At 38.6% G+C, this 23187-nt stretch overlaps 1 pseudogene; it reads right to left on the minus strand.

The window, feature by feature from the left end:
* Positions 1-368: 368 nt before the first annotated feature.
* On the minus strand, positions 369-1598 carry LOC109461242 (kelch domain-containing protein 9; annotated as a pseudogene).
* Positions 1599-23187: the final 21589 nt, after the last annotated feature.

Below are 23187 nucleotides of genomic sequence, written 5' to 3' on the forward strand. Positions count from 1 at the left end.
AATTACTTACCTTCCACCCCGGTCCCAAACATCCCTTTAAGGTAAAAGTGTAGACGAAATTGCCCAGTGCCTGACAGAAATTTCCCCTTATAAATTATGGAGTGCTTATATCTTTTATCATTGTGACTAAAACAAAAGTTTCAGAAGAGCAAACCAATCATCTTTCTTAGACTGTTGTGTATATTAAGCACAAATCCTTATACCTGGTGCTTGATATAGAATACACAGCGTTTGTTTATTTAATTAATGAATCAATACACATTTCTTAGATTAGAAAAGGTAGACTCCTTTGTTAACTCTCAGTTTCCACGGAATATTTTATTATGTAGGAAGTTGGTGTTAAGATAGTCAGGTGCCTCTGAGAAAGAATGGGACGAATGCACATACCTATATATTTTTTGAACTTTCTTCATTGCATATTATTCAATGCCAGCATATGCCGTTTAGCAACACCACGAATCCAGCTGTCATCTTACCATTAGATAGACGCTTATTTGAAGTTATTTATGCAATTGCAGATTCTCTCAAAGATGTAAACTTTCACCTCTGCTAACAGTACTAATTCTTAGAAAGGCGGGGCAAGGGGATACCTTTTTAAAATCTTCACCTGTTACGATGAAAAAAGTTTTCTTTTTTTTGACTCTCAAGATTGAAACTTAATAAACATTTGACATGAGGCAGGTAGCTCAGGTGATAATGCTTTATGAGTTTACAACAAAACAGAGGCTTGGCAGTGTGTCTTGGCACCATTCTTTAGATAAAGAGGTCCGGGATGCAAACCTGTGCACTAGCCGTCCTGCCATCCTCACCAAAACCCCCAACCAGGTAAAGCTGATCATTCCAAAGGCAGGTCCGATGGCCCACGCGTTTCAGCCCATGGTCTGCACAGGGGAAGTGGAACCAACCAGAGAAGGAGACTTGCCTTAATCTTCCCACGGCTCGAGTGCCCAGCTACTTCTGGTTCAGCAGAGTTGCAACCACCGAAGAAGCAACAGCTGGTGACTTGGGTGGGGCCCAGGAGTTCGGAGCAGGGCAGCATAACGCCCCGAGCGTGAGACTGTGTGGCAGCCTTCTTCAGTGGGTGCGGGCGCCGGGGTCCAGCCTGAACGTGTAGATGCTTCATAAAGACGCGGAGTGCGGGTCCCGCCCTCCCGGCCTGCCCCCCGCAGCTCTCGCTCCGAGAGGCGGGTGCAGGTGTGACTACTGAGGCCGGCAGGGGGACAGTTACCGGGGGCCGCAGTCCACACCTCCCACTCTCAGCGCCTTGTGTCCAGGATGGCCACAGTGGCCAGGCGGCGCGACCCGTCCCAGCCGCCCACCGCGCAGAGCCAGCGCCCGCCCAGCGGCGCCGCGTCCCGGTGGCTGCGCTTCGGGCCCGCCCCGCGCCCTCATCCGCACGGCCTGGCCCCCCGCCGGGTCCAAGACCACCATGTCGCCCTTCGGCTCTGTCGCCCCTCCGGCCAGGAGGCCCCCTACCAGATAGAGCCGACCCCGCAGTTCGCTGCACGAGTGGAAGGCCCGCACCACAAACACGTCCCGTGCCAGCGGCCGCCAGGTCCAGCGCGAGGCCCCGCTCCGCCCGGGGGCGCCGCCGCCATGGCCCGGAGTGCGGGGGAGGGGCCGCGGGGCCGGGCGGGGCGCCCTACACCGGGGAGCCTCCCGGCGCCGCCCCCGGAACCTGCCGGGGCCGCCTGGAGCCCCCGCTTCTCACCCTCTGAAAAAGTTATTTCTTAACCTATGGGAAAACATTGGAATCACTGCTGTGTGTGGTTATTATTAATATTAGATTTTGAAAACTCCGGTACCATCCAATTAGCGCATAATCACTAATTCACCACAAGTCCCTCAGAAATAGAGCAATACGTTCCCATTCCGTACCCCGCCTCCTTCTCCAACCCAGGTAATGCATCAAAATTAGAAACTTAACATTAATATCAAGAAAACATCCATGATTCATAATAGATGCTTTAACATGTAATTAGGAGATTCCAGAATTATACCACATTACATTAGCACTGAAGAAAAAAATGAATGTTGAAATTCAATTCAACAAAATCTCTTAGAGAGAGAGAGGAAAAAACAAAACAAAACAGTGGCCTGAGGGTAGATGCCTGTATTTGAACTTCTATATTATTACTAAACCATGAAATAATATAAAATAAAAAATGCATCATAGAGTCACTGTTCAAATGCCCAGACTTGTTTAGAAATGCTGGTATCTGCTTTATTCACAGCAGCCACAAACTGTCCATCGCAAATGACCATCAACAGGTGAACGGATGAAATAGTTTCTGGTATATCTATACAATGGAAAACTACTTGGCAGAAAAAAAAGCAGAATGCTAACGTGAATGAATCTCAAAATCTTCATGCTGAGTGAAAGGAGCTAGGCGAAGAGGAGTACATATTTGATTCCACTGATATAAATTCCTAGTAGAAATAAAAACGAATCTATACTGTCAGAAAGCTGATCAGGGGTTGCCTGATGAAGGGGATGGGAGAGGATGGCAGGGAAGTGGCCCGAGAAAACTTCTGGCGGTCAAGTACATGTTCATTATCTTGACGGTCGTCATTGTTTCATGTGTATGTCAAAATTTATCATATACTCTAAATAGGCGCAGTTTATTTTAGGCCAATTATATTTAATAAAACTATAAAAAGTAATAATCAATAGGCTTACTTACATACAATCTAATAGAAGAGAAAAAATTAACAAAATTTCACTTAAAATCTATTATACCAGGGGTGCCAAAAAAATGTATACAAGTGGACACTTTGGTCAGCATTGCTCAAGCAGTAGTTCGCCATAATCAGAAGTGTCTGGACGCTGATGGTAACCACTTTGAGCACCTCTTGTAATTGCAGAAGTCAAACGTGACTTGTGTTCATCTTTTATTATCAGTATATATTGAGTATTACAATGTTAATACAGTTTTCCTTTCCTAAAATGTGTATACATTTTTTTGGCACCCCTGTATTAACCTCAGTGAAGTTATTTTTTCCGCCCCTCACTTTCCCAACCTTTAAAAAGGGGAAAGTAATAGTGCATCTCCATAATATTGTCAGGTGTACAAATGAGATAAAGCATGTAAAAAGCCGAGCTCTGTGTCAGTTACATAATCCACATTCAAGAAATGCTACCTATTATTTTAATATGGCAAACACACAGAGGGAGCCGAAAAACACACTGCTAAGCTGAAACTGATTCCATAGCTATACTAGAGTTATATATGCCTTTCGCAGTCACTGAGAAGTTTGGCTATGAATGGCCACGCTACAACAGAATACCAGGGCTGGTATACACACAAGGTGAGAAATGTGACCTGAGATCCCTGCTTAAAGCCCAGACTCTCTAAATATTACACCCTAATAAAAGGTCCACCAGCAAGCCAAAAGAACAAAAGGGAAATTTTTTGTCTTTGTGGTCTCTGAATGAAAAATCATCCAAGGTTTGGGAAACTCCACACTAGCAATTAAGGTAACGGAGTCAAGAAAAGTTTTTTGTTTTGACCGTAGGGTAATTAGTAGAAACAAGTGCAGAGTCTTCATGAATACAAACATCCTTGAAACAGGGCTCTTGTGATTTCTACAAATCCCTCTAAACATAAGCTCACAACTCATATTAAAAAAGATATGACAGAACTTATATAACGGGGGTGCCAAAAAAATGTATACAAGTGAACACTTTGGTCACCGTTGCTCAAGCAGTAGTTCGCCGTCATCAGAAGTGTCTGGACGCTGATGGTAACCACTTTGAGCACCTCTTGTCATTGCAGAAGTCAAATGTGACTTGTATTCATCTTTTGTTATTGGTATATATTGAGTATTACAATTTTAATGCAGTTTTTTCCTTTCTTAAAATCTGTATACATTTTTTGGCACCCACTGTATATTCTTACCAAAAAGCAAAAAAAGAGAGAGAGAAATATATGAGGTGATGGATGCATTAATAAACTAGATGCAGGCAATACTTTCAAAATGTATATGTATACCAAATCACCACGAGGTACATTTTAAAAAGCTTACAATTTTACATGTCAGTTATATCTCCATGAAACTGAAATTTAAAAAAAATATATAATTGAAATTAAATGAGATAATATCTAGAAAAAACATTTATAAACAAGCTACCATGAGCAGGAATCAGAACACCAGCAAATAGCCAAATCAGTATGTTTAAATTGCTTGGAGAAATTAAAAAGGAATAAAACACAGAAAGGAAAGATTTGAAAACTAAAAACTTTCAAAAACAAAAATTCAAGTCTTCGTGGATTAGGTCACTAAATAAACAACTTAAAGATGGATGAAGGCAGATTAGAAATGACAAAGAATGTCACTTTTCTCATCAACATAAAATGCTATAATAGCTTCTATATTGAAAAACAAAACAAAAAACGAGGGGCAAAAAACCTCCCACTGGTCTTGCTGCTTCTGCCCTTGTTCTCCTACAGTCTTTCCTCCACAAGTTATCAAGGGTAATCCTAAAAAGTAAGTCAGATCACATCAGTCCCCTACTTAACACCCTCCAACACCTTCTCGTCTTAGAGCGTGAGCGGCCATACTCTACCAGGGCCATCACGGCCCTACTGGTCCTGGCTCTTTGCTCCGCCCTTGACCTCATCTCCTATCATTTCCCCCTTTCCTGCTACTCTCCAGCTTCCCTGATCCCTTTGCCATTTATTCTTAAATATGTCAAACATACTCTCACCTCACCTCAGTATTTTCACCCACGATTTCCTCTGCCTGAAACATTCTGCCGATGGCTATTCACTTGGTTTCATCTTTGCTTTCCCTTTCTTTCTTTTTTTATTATTATTATTAAATTTATTGAGGTGACAATTGTTAGTAAGATGCTTTCCCTTTCTATAGGCCTCTAATAAACAGTCCCTTCTTAGAGGCCTTCTCTGACCATTCTATGTAACATAGGACACATACATACACAGGTTTTCATGTTACTTAGATACCGCTTTCAACTTTTTTCAGAGCACTTCGTTTTCTGTCTTATTATATATTTAATTTTACTTTTTCATTGTGAAATATAACAGAACACTAAAAATGCATACAAGGCAATTACAAGCAAATGGTATAAATATTAATGTAATCACCACCCAAATCAACACAGAAATCTTTGCTGGTATCCCAGAGGACTCCATCTATCCCTTACAAATCACAAGTCCATCCATCCTTTCTCAAGTAAAAACTGCAGTGATGTTTGTAAAAACCAATTTCTTGCTTTTTAGCTTTTCCACGTGAATAATATGTCTTTAAATAATAGTTCCGTTTTGCCTGTTTGATCATTTCAAAACCCAAATATACTATGCATTCATTCATATCTGGCTTTACTCTCTCCACATTACTTTTAAAAATTGTAGGAAGTGTTGCATGTAGCTCTGTCATTCATTTGCATTGCTGTATATTATGCCATTGTATAAGTATACTAAAACTACTGATTCAGCTACACTTTATGAGCATTTGCGTTATGTCCAGTCTATGCTTACACATGTACCCAATGCATACATATTATGCACACATTTCTCATGAGAATCCCCATCGCAATACATTTTCACAAACACTAGGTTTTGCCTTGGTCTTCAGAGTACACATTTGAAACAAGAGTGAAGAAGGTTATTCTAAAAAAACATACGTAAAACTGTGGCCCAAACATATTAGAGAAAGCATACAGATCAGATATAATAAGTGACCATGCAATAAGCCATAAAGTTAGTCCCAATAAATTTTAAAGGACCAATGTACAGGCCATGTTCTTACATAGACGTGGGAAAAATAAGATTAATAACTAAAACTCAAGAAATTAGGGAACTTTAAAATATACTTCTAAATACCTCCTAGCTCAAAGAAGGAATCATAATGGAAATTGGAATATTTTTAGATCTGAATGCAAATACGACACATCAAATGAAACCATTACATTTCAAAACTTGTGGAATGCAATGAAACCAAAGCAAATATCCAGAGAGAAAACAGGGTCTTAAGTAATTATGTGAGAGAATAAATGCTGAAAACTCATGAGCCAATTATCTAACTTAAGAGTTATACAATATCAACCAAATCAACCCAAAGAGAACGCAAGAAAACAAAGACAAGAACAGAAATAATGAAACAGCAAATAATGATAAAATACGATCAACATAGTCAACAGCTACTTTTTTGGAAAGATTAATGAAATAGACAAATCTCTGTCACTGAGAACAAAACAATATCAAAACTGTAAAGGACACATACCTACAAATAAAGCAGTTATTGAAAAAAATGACCAGATATTATGATTACCTCTAGGCCTATAACTGCCAAAACTTACACAAATGAGCAGTTTCCTTGAAAGATAACTTATCGACACTGACAAGAAATAATAGAAACCCAAATAAACCTATACGCAAACATTAAAAAGTTGACTAGTCCTTGAAAATTATATGCCACTTCTCTGCCTTTCTCCCCCCTCCTCTCTCACATACACACACACATGCAGTTAGTTATATACAAGGTATGATCTCCAGATAGTCAAAGAACATATACAACATATATAACTTTTACAGAGAATCAAAAAAAGAGGGAACAATTTAATCAGGGTAGCACAAACCAAAACACGACAAGGACATCAGGAGAAAGAAGAATCACAAATCATCTCGCAAACATAGAAGCAAAATTCTTAACTAGAAATGAAATGATACACACACACAACAAAAGAAAAAACTATATATATATATATATATATATATATATATATATATATATATATATATATACACATACATACATACTGGTTTTATCTTAAGATCCTAATAGTGCAACGATAGTATTAACATTAGAAAATCAGTTAATGTCATATCCTACAGTAATAGAGAAATAGAGAAAAGCTAAATAATCACAGTAACACAAAAAAAGCTAGGATTCTTACTTCATACCAAGTGCTTTACTATCTGGATCTGTAATTTGCTTCCTCTTTAATGTTGAATTTGAGCTACCGTGTTTCCCTAAAAATAAGACCTAGCCAGACAGTCAGCTCTAATGTGTCTTTTGGAGCAAACATTAATATAAGACCTGGTCTTATATAATATAATGTAATGTAATGTAATACAATACAATACAATATAATACCGGGTCTTATATTCATTTTTACTCCAAAAGATACATTAGAGCTGATTGTCCAGCTAGGTCTTATTTTTGGGGAAACAGGGTAACTACTGATGTGAGCACTTTAGTCATATAAAAATAAGTTTATGAATTACTGAATTGAAAATTTTATGAGTAATACTCACTTTGGTCTGATTGATAAAACCAATGCGTTTGTCTTGTGAGGTACAAAAGCATACACTGATATAAAAAGCATCCTTTTCTTGCTGACAAAATATTCTTTGAAGAACGTCAAATTCCTAGTGATAAAAATGTGTGTTTTTTTTTCATTCTTGGGCTGAAAGCGGCTTTGTAGCAAAAAAAGAAACATTTTTAAAAATATAAACATTTGTCTCCAAGCAAAATACACTTGATAAAGATAACATATTGTTGAACAACTGATGAACACATATTTCCCAGAAAACAGAGCAGTATTCAAAGAACCAGCCACCTGTTACTTTATTTCCATCAACTCTTCTCTCCCTTTTTGCTCAGGACTTTGGGTTTCCACTTTATAGAAATTGCATTCCACAAATTAACTTTGTGCAAATGATGTAAAGAAAAGGTATCTAATTCTGAATATTGGAAAAAAGGGATTTTGTTGTTTGAACTAGAATTTCAGATTCTTTGCTCAAATGAGAAAAAAGTAATTTCTTTTTTAGCCTATCTTCTAGTAGATAATACCACCTTTAAAACCAAGGCTCTGCTTCACAGAAATTTCATCTAAAAGATGTTTCGTGCTGGTTTGGTCATAAGGGTCAGTTGCCCTGAAAGAATTTTTAAATTTGAGCTCTCTGTACATTGCCTGGGAAGAGGCAGACAGAATAGATTTTACTGAGATTGGGAATGAGTGTTAGAATTAGACAAGTAGGTTAGAGGATCAATTACTTTCTCATATAGGATTTGATTTTCTTTAACTTGGTCCAGTTTCAACCAACCAGAACTCCTAATGTCAGAAGACAAGGCTAATAGTTGTGATCAAAGCTTTCAAAGCGACGACAGTCAGAAGCCTTATGCTTTGGAGCTCTCTGGAAAATAGAATTCTCTTCTACAACAAAACATTATAGAGATCGGTGTTTAAATTATAGTTTCCTTATGCCATAAATCGAAACCATGAATACCAACAATGCCTCCAGTGTCCTGAGAGAAGCATTAATTAAACATTACTATTAATGTCTTATATATAAATGGCACTTAAGAGCTGAAAAACACTTTCCTTCCCATGTAATCCCCATTTTATGTATGGGAAAAAACTGAGGTTCAGTAAGATCATTAGAATAATACTGTTAGTGTTACCATAATGCCTCGCTAACATTTATACAGGGAGTCATTACACTGCCAGGCAAGCACAGTAGCAACTGCAAGGCTGGCTTGCCACCATTCCATCGATTTGACCAGTAAGGAGACAACAAGCCGAAACGATGATTCACTTTCTTACTTAGCATAGAGAACAAAACCAAATCAGCATGGTGTCACCTTCACATGTCCCTGGATCCTCAAGATGACACTGGATCAGAGGGGCTGAATGACAGATGACTCGGGTGGTGGCTCACTCTGTTGTGAAGGAGCGAAGCACTTTTGGAGGTTTACCCAGAAGCTTGGAGCTGTACCCTAAAGGGCAGGGCAAAGTAGAAAGTCCTGTGCATCCGTGGAACCAGAGAGGTAGATGATGGAAGCTTTCTACGAGATGGGGAGCCTCCCACAAGAGAGGAAGGAGGATGAGAAATGAACTTGCGACGGTGTTCACAATCTTGCCCTATTCTTGGGAGGATACCAGTATGTTCTGCCAAGATTTGGGTCCAACTGTGGTTGAGCTTTGTCTACACATGTGGAGACATGCGAGGTCACCAGGGTGCCATGGCAGAACCATTCCTTTACACATACGTTACATAAATGAATTCTCAACAAGAGGGAAGTATGTCTATATTACCAAGAAAGGCTCTGAGGCTCTAAACGGTTCAATGCTTGTATGTCCAAGGGCACGGTTTATGACTTTGGACTTTGGGGGCTACAAGTAACCAAATACTGAATTTAAAGAGGCTTCAATAATGGAAGCATTTAATTTTCTCACCAAGAGGTCTAAGAGTTGGCGATTCCAGAGTCAGCCTGGCAGCTCAATTACGTCATTAAGAACCGAATTATTTCCATAACTCTACCCTGTCCCTTTTGGTGTGTGACCTTTTTGTCCTTAGGCTTGTAGCTTCATGGTGACAGGGTAGCTGCTGCAGTTCCTCGGATCACATCATCACAGGGTTGTGATCAGAGCAGAAAGGCGGGGGTAACACAGGGAAGGGGTCACAGAGCCACCCTAACAGTCCGGCTTCTACTAGCAAGGAAGGAAGAGGAAATGGTTATCGGGTTGGCAACGCAACAGTGTCTGCCACACACACCTAACCAGTACTGGAAATAAAACTGCAGGTCTGCAACAATAAGGATGGACCTAGAGGGTATCGAGCTGAGTGGAGTATGTCAGACAGAGAAAGACAGATGCAATGTGACTACCTTTATATGTGGAATCTAAAGAACAAAATAAACGAACAAACATAACTGAGCCAGACTCATAGATACAGAGAACGTTTTGATGGTTGTCAGCTAGGAGGGGATTTGGGGAGCTGGATGAAAAGGGGGAGGGACTGAGAAGTACAATTTGGTTGTTACACAGTAGTCATGGAGATGTAGGGTACAGCATAAGCAATATAGTCAATAATATGGTAATATCTATGCGTGGTGTCAGGTGGGTGCTAGATTTATCAGGGTGGTAGATGGGAGAGGGTGGGGGCAGGGTAAAAAAGGGGAAGTGATTCAGATGTACAAATTGGTAGTTACAGAATAGTCATGGGGATGTAAAGCATAGCATAATGAATATAGTCAATAGTATTGTAATTACTGTATGGGGAGATGGGTACTAGATTTATTGGGGTGATAGATTGGAAGGGGTTGGGGGCAGGGTAAAAAAGGTGAAGAGATTAAGAAGTACAAATTGGCAGTTACAAAATAGTCATGGGGGTATAGGGAATATAGTCACTGATGTGGTAATAACTTGTATGGTGTCAGATGTGTGGCACTAGATTTATTGGGGGGATTGCCTCGTAAGGTATATAAAGGTCTAATCACCATGTTGTAAACCTGAAACTAATATAGTATTGGATGTCAACTGTAATTGATAAATTAAAAAAAAAAAACTAGAGGAAGAACTACCTTTGTAATAGACTTGTTGTCTACATGCCTATTTGCAAGAGAAAAGTCTAATTTCTTCTATTAGTGGCAGCCACTAAGTGGATAGATTTTATTATCAATATACCTCATCGTGTAGGTAAATCGTTTAGGCTTATCCCCGAGTAACTCTGAAGAGTGCAAAATAGAAGCAAGTATGTCCTTGGGCTAAACTGGAAGGTTCAGGTATGTTCAGTGAGTGATCAAAACCAGGCTTTCTTTTGCATCAAAAGTCAGGAGGCATACCCACATGACTCCTTGTGACAAGTGGAATGTGATTAAATAGAATGTGTTTACTTCTGGAAAGGACCCTTTAAGACAGGCTTGGCAGACTTTTTCTCTCTCACGGGCCAGATAGTCTGTATTGTAGGTTTTCTGGGCCACATATAATCTTTCACAGATATTCAGCTCAGCCTTTGCAGTGCGAAAGCAGCCCCAGACAATACACAGACGAATGAGTGTAGCTGTATTCTAATAAAACAGATGGCGGGCCAGATTTGGCCCACCGGCCGTCGGTGCCAACCCCTGCTTAAAGAGATCATGAACAAATCAGCATGTTCCCTTCCTACTGGCCAGGATGAGAAGCAGTGAACTTCCAAAGAGTGAAGAGCCCATCAGCCTGGATTCCTGATTGAGGATGATGTGGAGCTGAAAACCCGATAAAGCCAAGACGGATGTGTTAGGAGCAAGAAATAAACTTCGCTTAGCTCACTGAAATCTTTGGTTGTTACCACAGCACAACCTAGCCCACCCTGACTAATACAACATACGCAACATATTTATTCCTTGTTTAATTAATTCAACTATATTCTTTCAATAATGAAGAGAAGCCAATAAAAATGAAATATTTAAGAGTGGGAGAAATAGGAAAGCTTCCTAAGTTGCCAACATCCAACCTTAAACCTTTACCAATACTGCAAATGGATGTGTTTCAACAATTAGTTTTTTTTGCCTGACTCAGTTTTCCCATTTCATTGGCAGATTCCTTTCTGACTACATGCGTCACATGTAATCCCATGTAGTATTTATAACTTTATGGGTAGGTATCCAAATGTCTCTGAACACAGCCCGTCTGGAAGGCAGAAGGAAACGTGGAAGAGATAAATCATGTTATTGGATTACTGAGGAAGCAGGAAAAGGTAGCTACCAAAGCAACAGCCTTGACCTGGAGAAGACACCCCACTGGGACCTGAAAGAAAGCAGTCAAACCCAGAAATAAGCAAACTGGATGTTGGAAAGTTTAGCAATCATATTAGCATATTTTATCTATAACATTCTCTGCTTTTGCATCATCTTCACAATAACTCTGCAAATTAAGCAGTAGTCAATAAAGTGTCCTTGAATGTAAGGACATTGCATCTCAGAGAGGTTAAGTAACTTACCTAAGGTTGCATGACCAGTAAACGGCAGAGTGAAGCTTCAAAGCTGAGGCTTCTGTTTTCCCTCCTATAGATAATCATAATTTTAAATTAACTTTTGCTTTTTTATTACAGTTGTCATGCAATATTATTTTATATTAGTTTTAGGTACACAGCATAGCGGTTAGACATTTATATAACTTACATAGTGAGTCCAGTACCCTATACCTAGTTATTACCTATACCTAGTTATTACCATATCATTGACTACATTCCCTATGCTGTACTTTACATCCCTGTGACTGTTTTGTAACTGTCAATCTGTACTCCTCAATCCCTTCCCCTTTTTCACCCAGCCCCCCACCCTTTTCCCCTCTGGTAACCATCAGTTTGTTCTCTGTACCTATGAGTTTCCTTCTGTTTTGTTTGTTCATTAATTTTCTTCTTTAGATTCCACATATAAGTGAAATAATACTTTAAAAATTTTAATGGAAAAAATAACTATAATCTAGTTACCAATGTTGCACAAAAAAGAAAAATTCAATGCCTGAGTGCCTCCTGTGTCTCAGTCTGTTAAGATCGCCATTAAAAGGACTAATAGTACAGCACTTTGCTCTAATGGATTCATCAAGAATAAGAGTGCCAGAGCGTGGGATGGTGGGTGGGTACTTCCTGTTGAGAGAAACCTGGTTGAGAAGTAGGCTAAGTAGAAGAGAGAGTCAGGAAAGGAGGCTTGGTGTGGCCACGTAAAATGACTCAAGCATAACGTGGGCTGAGGGAAATGTGAAGAGGCCAGATTCTTAATGGCCTTAAATTCCAGTCTAAAGGGTTTGTGTTTTATTACACAGGCAGAACTTTTGCACAACCAGTGACATTTTGAACTTTAGGACAATCCCATTCATCAAGCCACACACTACAGTCGATGGATATAGGACAGAGAGGTAGGGATAGGAGTCAGACCTTAGCTGCTCAGAACTTTCAACGCACCGATTGACATGAGCTTCTGGTAAAGTGTATCCCATTGCCTACGGAGTGCGTTCTTTTAATTTTTATTATTTTTATCATCGCAGCTGCGCCAGCATTTTGTCTTTGGTCCCTGTAAGTTCATGGGTGTTACCGAGGTGAGTGTGAGCAGATTCCCCAGTGTCTGCTAACCCCTGTCATGACCAGCAAGGGCCAGGGCACCCTGCATCCGTGGGCAGGTGCTGCCACCTCAGCGGGCTCTCGCTACTCAGATAGTCACTTTGCTAGAACATTGAAAATGAACTTTAAACACACTTGTTGGTGGTGGCTGCATTTAACTGTTTGAATTGTCTTAAAATGCTTAATAGTGTGAATACTAAAGTGTCTGGTGAGCACTGGCGGGATGGTGGAGAAAATGTATGTCCCTAGCGTGATGTACGGGAGTCAGGTCAAGCTGTTTTGCATATTTATTACCTGAAAGACTGGGGGTAGCCAACAGTGGTGCTACCAAGTAGGTCTGAAGATTACATTCTGGTAAATCCAGCACGGAAAGGCTGTTCTCAACTTTTTCATTCAATAAAAATGATTCTGTGAAACAGAAGCCACACTTTTCAATTCGACAATCAATCAGTACGAGACAAGGTATGGAGCAGGGTTTCTCGGTCTGCAACTACTGAGAGTTTGGGATGCGATTTGGTTTTCTTGGGGGACTGTTCTGGGCACTGGAACATACAGAACAGCATCCATGCTCTCTCCCTAGTGGGTGCCAGGGTGACCCTACACTCCTGGCTGCTGACAACCAGAAACGTCTCTAGGCATTGCTAAATGTCCCCTGAGGCACAAAATCACCCCTTATTGAGAACCACTGGTCTACAGTAAGGAACAAAACACCATCCTCCGCCCCCTCAAGAAGCTTAAAATTGAGCAATTTGGTGACCCAGATTTTGGAATTATGAAGTGTCAGGTTTGCCCAGTGAGGTATCACATCACACCTGTCAGAATGGCCATTATTAATAAATCAACAGACAACAAGTGTTGGTGAGGATGTGGAGAAAAGGGAACCCTTGTGCACTGTTGGTGGGATTGCAAATTGGTGCAGCCACTATGGGAAACAGCATAGAGGTTTCTCAAAAAAATAAAAAATGAAAACAGAACTGCCTTATGACCCAGCAATTCCACGTCTGGGTATGTATCTGAAGAAATCCAAAACACTAATTTGAAAAGATATCTGCACCCTTATGTTTACTGCAGCATTATTTACAATAGCCAAGATAAAGAAGCAACCTCAGTGCCCATCAATAGGTGATTGGATAAAGAAGTTGTGGGTCATTTACGATGGAATATTACTGTGCCATAAAACAAGATCTAAAATTTTAAAAATGTAAATAAACAAAGAAATGCAATATAGAATAGCAGAGAATGGAACCTTTCATGGATGAACACTGTAATGCTGTATCAAGAGCCAAGGATTATGTTTAATCACTTCTGTACATTAGCGTTTCATAAGATAGATAAAGATAACTAGAGAGAGGAGAAGTAGACATTGCCCCCACCATTTAAGCTAAGCTATTGGAAGGTAGCGAAAACCGCACTCAGCGAAAAAAAAGAAGAAAAAGAAATCAATGTTTTTGAGATGCAATTAGCTTCATAAAGAGGCAGTGGACTGGTGTTACTGAATTATAGGATATGGGATAAATTTTAGAGGCATTGGGATAAAAATAGGCCTTAAAGTTAGAGGGTGATTTGAGAGGAATTCCATATACATATGAGTTCTTAAGTTAAATATTTTGTTAAACATTAAGTGCACTTTCAGCAAAAGGTAGGTAAAATCAATAGCAAGGATTATTTTAAGCATTTTCCCCTAAACATAAAAATTCCTTCCAGAAAAAAGTAAAGAAGCTAGAAAATCTAATACATTTAACTCAAATATTTTTTATCAATTTAAAACAGAAACAAAACATTAAAACTATAAAAACAGGGTTACAATAGAAATCAATAACAAAGTGAACGGATCCATTAGTATGACGCCACACATTGACAAAGATTCTTTGCTTAATCAAACCTTAGCCAAGCTCCTGAACCTTCTCCTAGGCCCATCTGTACACTAAAACTGGATAGTTCTAGCAAGGACACCGCTTAGTCAGTTTAACCAGCGCCCCCGCTCTAGATATCTGATCACCCTTGATATCTGATGTCTGATCACCCTGACCTTTCTTCAGCACAAAAAATCCTGTTCTGTCGGTTTAGCCAGAATCCCCCTTAATCCTGATTTCCTCTTAGTAATTTTCCATTTACTGACTCTCCACTCTGCTCCCTGGCTATAGTTTCATACTTGCACATGAAGTATTCAGAGTTGAGTCCAATCTCTTTCCCCTACCATAAAATCTCATGGCAGTGGTCCCTGGAGCAATGTTCCTGATTAAGGTTGTTTTGCCACCTTTAACAAGTGTCACAGAATGTCTTTCTTCAACAACATTTCATGGCAAACAATGATATCACCAACCCTTTCTAAGAACATGAACAGGACCCTTTGTAATTGTGTCAGCCAAGAAATAAGCATACAGGTGAAGTGAATTTCAGCATTTTCATGTATCTCCATTTCCAAAGAAGACACCTAAAATCAACCCGAAGAAATATCTGAAGCTGGTATTGTCCATTTGACTCTTTCTAGTGATTTAATGTATTCCAAGCAAATTTCTTAAGTAGAAGTTTAAAAACTGGTGTTGACAGTAAACCATAAAAGGCACAGGCATTTTTTTAAGATTATTTTTTCAGTTTCTTTTTGTCGTTTCAATTTTGTACCTTGAAAGAAGGGCTGAAATAATGCTGACATGATCAATACATCTGAATGCAAATATTTAAAATGTCATTAATCATCCACATATTTCTCTACCCAATACAATGTCTAATATTATAGAGGAAAAAAGTAACATTTGTGTTTGATGATTATTTTCCAGATATCAACACCCAACTTTTATTATTATAGGATCACTTACAAAAAGGATATGTTTCAAATTGACAAAAATATTTACTTGAATATTTGCACCATTTGTGTGTGAGCATGTTTGAGCAACAAAATGTTTGTACACAGTTAACTCTCTATGTTTAAGTAAGTTCTTAAGTTACTTATTTGAAAACCACACATGCTTCTTCCTTTAAAGCATAACTGTTGTCTACATGGACAGAATGCTTGCACAGCTTCTGTGACATATACTTGATTCAAACCTCCTAGTATATCAGTTTATATATATACATGTGGCTCAGATATTTTGTGATTTGGAAGTTCTACTAGTCTGAAAAGGAACAAAATGGCAAAAACTGTTTTTAAAGCTTTACACTGAAAGAGGAAGCATCATAAAGTAGATGATTTCAAAATCAGAAAGAATTTCCTCCATATAATAGACGTGCAGGTTTATTTTATTGTGATAAAATAGACATAACATAACACCTACTATCTTAACAATTTTTAAGTGTAGAGTTCACTGATATTAAGTATTGTCACATTGTTGTGCAACCATCACCGTCATCCATCCTCAGAATTCTATGAGTGGACTATTAAGTTCCTACAGACCGTCATTCACAAACAAACATATTTTAAATTTAAGAACTAGATATGCAGAATCTAAGATGGAAGAAATGATATGCAAATGAAAATGTATAAATCATAAACTTTACCCATGGAAATAGGTAGTCTGTATAATTGTTCACTTAAAATAGGGTTTAAGAAAGTTGAGCAGTGGGTACAGAATGGAGACTGTTCATGTTTCATTTGTTGAAAAGCATGTACAGTTAGTGAGGTTCTGCAACATTCAGCAGCAGTTAACTCAACTAATATGTCACCATGGGCAACTATTATAAGGCTTAAGTGATGAATGGCCTTTGCTTGAACTGATGAATTTTATGGGGAAAATAAAATGGAATTATCTACTACAAAATCTGAGAGGATTTATTTTTAAAATGCTGTCTAGACTATATCAGAAAATTGATTTTAAAAATGCTGGGATGGAACAAGTGAAATATTATGTACAAATAATGCCCAAAGTACTCTAGGTGGTAAATACAATTTTGAGAGTCTCCATTAACCCTTAGTCTCTATTGTCCACTATGTTCTTGAAATATAGTATCTAAAATATCCATTTGTAATACAAAAACCGTTGCCACATTTCTGGGGTGAGGTAGGAGTGTTATACAGACAGTAGACATGCAGTTTTATTTTTTGCATGTATATGTATTGAGATGTAGTTGATAATTACAGCATAGCTAATGATGATTATACTAATAATCATGGTTTCCATTGAATCATGAAATATCAGAATTAAACAGGACCTTAGAGATCACTGAACCCATTTGTTTTCAAATTTCATAAAGCAATAGAATGAAATCTATCAGAAAAGTCCAATATTGACTAGTTATAAAAATAGAACTATTGTATTGAAAGCCCATTTCGTACCCCCGGGTTCTTTGTGGGCTTTCGTATTTAATTGAAAACAAAGCTATTTCACCAAAGAAAACAAATTCCTGGCCCATCTTTTCCTACTTTCAAAATCTAGCAGCCTATGTAGATGTCACATTGCATGTCTCGGAATGAACTCTGTTTTTTGCATCCTTAAGAGGGAGAACTACATTTATACCAGTACGTTATCAATGCTAGGCCACATGTACCATCAGCTGCATTAGGTACTGACCTATCATCCTTTATGCACAAAGGGCAACCCAGGAAAAGCAATAACATTTTCACACACACACACACACACACACACACACACACACACACACAGAAATACTACACACGGAATTCTGTACCCCACGCCCCCACACTCACACATAGAAATGCATCAGACTTTGTTATGTGATACAAATGGACTTCAGGGGCATTACATTAAGTAAGATAAGTCAGAGAGAGAAAGACAAATGTTGTATGATATTAACTATATGTGGACTCTAAAACAACTGAACTTGTAAAAACAGAGAATAGAATGGTGGTTACCAGGGGCTGGGGGTGGGGAATTGGGGTGATGTGGTTTAAGGCTATATATAAACTTACAACTAGTAGATAAATTAAGTTCTGGAGATCTAATATACACCATGTGATTACAGTCAATAATATTGTATTATACACGTCAAAGTTGCTACGAGACTAGATCTTAACTGTTTACAACACAAAAAAGAAACGGTAAATATGTGACCTGATAGAGGTGTTAGCTAATACTACAGTGGTAATCGTGTTGCAATATATGAATGTATCAAACCAACATGTTGTATACCTCAAACTTACTCAATGTTATATGTCAATCATATTTCAAGTTTAAGAATGGCTTTCAGGGATTCCCACTTATAAGCCCTTTATTTGACTTAGTCATGTATCACTCACTGAAGTATCTACCATGTATCAGAAATGATGAAAGGCATGGTGTGGTCCCCGATCTCAAAGATCTTATATTCACCGAGTGCCTATAAGGGGCCTCCTTCCTCGAGAACTGCCCCTTAAATAAAGCCGTATAACACATGCTGAAGAGATTAGCTTAGGTACCCCACAACCCAAGACACCCACAATCCTCCAGTTGATCAGAAAAGAATAGAAGTACTGTATGTTCAGCTGACTCAGAGGGAGGTAATCTACTGATTGGTCAAAAGAGCAAAGTTTTTCACCTTAGTCTTGAGACATGGAATACAGGAGTCAAATGATGGTGCTGATTTAATTTGGACTATTTGAAATAGGTTGTCCTGGGGAGGTTGGGGGGAGGCATTTGACAATTCATATGCTGATGAAAAAGCATGGGAGGGGGTGTGGGGGCAAACAAATCTATAGAAAGAAGCAAGAGAATGGAGGAGAAAAAGGCAGAAATGAAGGGCCACAAGGCCCCAGAGACACCATGGCAGAATCCTTTTAAAACCCTACTGTACTTGTTTTAGATTGAATGAGTCTGTTTTTCTTGAAGCCAAAAGAGTGTAACTAAAACAAATATAAGAAATATGTTAGCACTATTGAGTGGTTAAATTATGGATGACATTACGGGTGATTTTTATCTACCAGAATACAATTCCTCCATTTTCCAAATTTCATGCAATGATCCTCTATGGCTTTTATAATTAGATAAATTGTTCATTCACTCATTCAACAAATATTTAGTGAGCATCAAATGACTTCAAACGATTTCTTTGGTTTGGCTTACCTAGAAGAGGCTTATGTGTGTGCATGTTTCTTAATGTGGAGTTTTTAGTAACATTGGCAGCTGCAAACTAAAATTTCTTCTAAAATTTTATAAAAATGTTTGAAACAAAATGATAAATAAATACTTATATAAAAATAAAACCACAGACTTTCTTTGCAGAAGACCTATCAAGTTTATTCAGGTTGTATTCCATCCTTGGTCATTTGAATTGAATTTCTTGTGATTAAAAATATACTTTACCTATGATAGATACAATGCAGTATATTTCTTACTGTACTAGAGCAATATTCTGTGGCATCTTAAACATATAGTCTGCTTCCTACCCACCCCCCACCCATTTTTTGGTAATACAGTTTTACATTAACCAGACACGATATTTTTAAAGGCAGCTGTAGCTGTGTCAAATACATTGCAGATTAACTCATTGAAAAGTGGAGACAGAACGGAACAAAGACAGCCTGTGAACATCAAAAAGCATATCTCAGGAAAGTTATCTGCCTTGTACACTAGAGTTTGCTTTGCTGTAATGACCAATTTTCAAGGACAAAGAGTTTGTACAAAAAGATACAATTTACTGAGTAATGTTATGAAGAGTGTACAGTATAATTACAATTTGCATCAGCAATTCAAGATAGTCTTCAAATAATTTTTGAAAGTAACAACCAGATTCTACTTGGCTTTTTGATTCAGTGTCCTCAAATACAAGCTGTTAGCCTGCAATTGTCTATGGGGATATATGTAGCTAAAGAAAAACACTGCAAAAAAGAACTCTTGAAAATGAAACACGCCCATGTATAATATAGAGCAATTTAAGTTGAAATTGGCCAAGAAATGGGGTGAAAGGCTTTATGTGGGGGTCTTTAAATGTAACTGACACCTCCCTTTCCTTTGTAATTTCAGAGAAAGGGCAAGTGTGATACTCTTCAGTTGCATTTGTAGTCAAACATAAATGTAATACTATATACTGTCATCTATCTAGAAGGATGGTACATAGTCACTCAATACATATTCACTGGTACATATTCACTCAATATAAATTAGTCTCCTATTTCAGGAGTTAGACCAGGTGAGAAAAAATTCTCCCTCATCCCTCCATATCAATATCATTTACCTAGCAGTTTTGTTTTGTTAAGAGAGAGATGGAGGGGGGGGATGGTGTGAGGAAAGAAAAGCGCCATTTGTTGAATATTTAATGTGTTTAAATATTCAACAAATATTTAACCACTTGATGGTGCACCTTACATCCATTTTCTCACTGGATCCTCTCAGCAATTCCATGAGGCAGATCCTATTGGCATCCCTGTTTTATAGGAAGTAAATCGAAAAGGTAAGTGACCCACCCAAGGTCCTACAAGGCTGATGCCTGGAAAAGCTAGGACTTGAATCTAGGACAGTGCATCTCCAACCCCCTACTCTAAACTACTACGTATGCTATGCTGATTAAATGCAGAAATGGGATACTTCCAAATGTATTCGATACCTGTGTTAACGACTATTATGTACAGACCAGGCACGGCACGAGATGCTACAGAAACCAATAGGATATGTTCTCTGCCCATGAGGAACATAAGGTCCTACGCAGGAGAGTAATATATTAATATTAACTAATGAATATAAAGAGAGAGAACCGTAACAGGGAAATGGTATATACTGTGGAAATACCAACAGAACAACTAACAGTGCTTGGTGGGTAGAACATTGACTCGAAGGAAGAGTGATTGTTCAACAACTAGAGGACGACAGGGGTGTGGAGGAGGAGAGGTAGAGTGGACACACTTAGGCAGAGCATATACGACATATGAAAGTATTGCTTTGGTTCCAGTAATCCAAAACTATTTAGTGTCATAGATCACCAAAAGCTTGGTGGTGGAGGTAAGATTAGAAATTTAGGAAGGGTATACAGTGTAATGAAAAGTTCCCCTGAGAGAGATAAAGAAACTGCTGTTTGTCACCTGATTACAGAATCAGAATCAGTTATGGTTTCCGCCTCCCCAAAAAAACTGAGAAATGTGGGGAGTCGAGTGGGGTGAAGGGGGAGGACTGCCTTTCACAGTGGATTCTGATAGTGGAGGGTTGAAAGGTAGGGCATTAAAAAAGTGGACAATTCCTGTTCTTCCATCTGTAAAGAAAACCATATCTTTAAATCACTCTTCTGTAAATAGAGGATCTTTTTGCAGTATTGAAAAAACTGAGTATTAAGACTGCTGTTGATTTGTAAACTTTGTGGGTTTTCTTTGGGGAAGGGGAAGTGAAAAAAAGCACAGGAAAATTTAAAAAACCCTCATTAGCATGTTCATGATATTCTGGAGTTCAGCCTCTAAGGTCTTCAAAACAATATGCATCGGAACATACGGGTCCTACTACAATTAAACACACACACACACACACACACACACACACACACACACACACGAGGTCAGACAATTAAGTTCATGAACCCATCCTAGAAAAAGTGCTACCTACCTCATTGCTGAATATCACTATGGTCACCTTTGAAGTGCTCCCTTTGGGAAGCTGTGCACCGATGCCAGCGCCTAGTCCACCCTTCAAAGCAATTTTGGAACTCTCTTTCTGGAATGGCCATCGGAGCTGTCATCGTATTACCCTTGATGTCCTGAATGTCATCAAAGTGTCTTCCTTTCTGTATTTCCTTTGTCTTTGGGTAAAGAAAGAAGTCATTGGGGGCCAAATCAGGTGAGTAGGAGGGTGTTCCAATACAGTTATTTGTTTACTGGCTAAAAACTCCCTCACAGACAGTGCCGTGTGAGCTGGTGCATTGTCGTGATGCAAGAGCCACAAACTGTTGGCGAAAAGTTCAGGTCGTCTCTCTTTTTCACGCAGCCTTTTCAGCACTTCCAAATAGTAAAGTAGGTTCACTGTTTGTTCAGTTGGTACAAATTCCTAATGAACAATCCCTCTGATATAAAAAAAGGTTAGCAATACAGTTGCAACAAGTTTGCGAACTTAATTGTCAGACCTCATATATAGTAGTCACAGGATGTGGAATACAGCATAGGGAATATAACAGCTATATACGATGTCAGAGGGGTAGTATATTGGGGGCAGTTATCACTTTGTCAGGGGTGTAAATGTCTAATCATTGTTTCTTTGTACACCTGAAACTAATTGAAAAAAAAAAAAAAGATACGGGTCCGGTCACCAAGTTGGGAAGACCTTGTACAAGTTAAGGCTGACCACACTGACAACTTCAAGGCCACACCTCAGCATTTACTACTTATATGAACAGAAAATCATTAGCAGCCTCCAGCGCATCGAAGAGCATAGTTAATGGCAGAGAAGGAAAAGCTCTACGGCAGTTGAAGTAAGTTATTGTTTTGCAGACTAAAAGGACCCTTGCCATGTGTATAGTTTCCACAATAATCTATCCATTCAGAATAGCAAGTTAAAGTCCTACAACTGTTAGCTTGAAACTATTCTGAAATATTTTTTTTCTTGTTTGGTAAGATTTAGACATAAAACACACAGGTGTGCACATTCATTCACTTTCATGTACACATGTGGACACACATAAAACGCACATAACACACATATTTTCTTCAGAAGAGAAGGACGCACTGAAACTGACCCCAACCTCTCTAGTTTGTTTCCTCTAAAGAAAAGTGAAAAGTTTGCCACGACATAAGAGTTCTCCAATTTGACCTTGGAGACTTCCCTTTCAGTCTAGTGAAGGAGTAGCCATGGTTACACTACAGGGAAGACATTTTAAAAAATCTCTTGTCTTATAATTATGTATGGTCAGCAAGAATTCTTCTTTGGAGAAAATGAAGTCAGGTCTGACTAAGGGAGGAAGAACTGAGTTTTGGCTTTTTTTGTTTTTCACTTTTTCAAATTTAACTTTATTTTTATTGTATTTAAATTGACCTAGAAAGGTTGATAAGTGGGCCTTATCTTGATGGATTTACCCTCAGCTGTTTACAAATAAAGTTTTATATTTTTTCATGACCTGGATGTTAGCCGAAGTGAACAGAACAAGTTCAAAATATCCTGAAGAAAAGATGGTCTCTGACTTAGAAAAAAATTTCCGTAATAACTGTATTAGGAAAGGTTATTTTAAAGTCTGATAACGCCATAATGAAGTGAATAGAAAAAGTGATTGTACCCTTTTAACAGCTGAGAGCCTTCCTGGACCCCTCCAGAGTACTATAGATCTACTTTTTATTTTTTATGTTTACACAATTCTTCACAGTCTGATTGGTATATTAGTCCATTAGTCCACTGTTGTAATAAAAAATTCCAAAATAATAGAGACCTAATAAACTACTGTGGTATGTTCCACATAGTCAAGAAAGAATCAAGGCTTCTTCCATTGAGTGACTCCACGGCCCCTT

Source organism: Rhinolophus sinicus, chromosome X (genome assembly GCF_036562045.2).
Source record: "Rhinolophus sinicus isolate RSC01 chromosome X, ASM3656204v1, whole genome shotgun sequence".
NCBI lineage: Eukaryota > Metazoa > Chordata > Mammalia > Chiroptera > Rhinolophidae > Rhinolophus > Rhinolophus sinicus.